This window comes from Oryx dammah, unplaced genomic scaffold, assembly GCF_014754425.2.
Source record: "Oryx dammah isolate SB20612 unplaced genomic scaffold, SCBI_Odam_1.1 HiC_scaffold_29, whole genome shotgun sequence".
Classification (NCBI taxonomy): domain Eukaryota; kingdom Metazoa; phylum Chordata; class Mammalia; order Artiodactyla; family Bovidae; genus Oryx; species Oryx dammah.
In genome coordinates, this window is record NW_024070213.1 from 87,402,612 (window position 1) to 87,402,996 (window position 385).

The following is a 385-nucleotide window of genomic DNA, read 5'->3' on the forward strand; positions in this document are numbered from 1 at the left end:
GCAGCAACCAATCACAGAGAAATTTATTCCTCCCGCGGTGTTTCCGCCGCCTACGCTCGGACGCACGAGCCAGGGCAACGGAGAAGGGCGGGGACAAGAATGAGCATGCGCATGCTGATAGAGCGAGGCCAAGGCACCCATCTTGACTAAGGTCAACAGTTTTGGGGTTTTTCTTTCTCTCTTCCCCCCACTCCCTCCGGAGCCCTTTCTTGAAGGCATTCGAGATACCATGTTGACTGAGGGCACATGATAGTTTCTGAGGGCAAATTATTCTGGGCCTGTTTTCCCCAGACCCGGAAATAGGACTTTCGGAAATTCTTAACTGATCATCTCTCCATTGAATAGGAAGAATATCGGAAGATTTACTGAGCTGACAGTTCAGTTC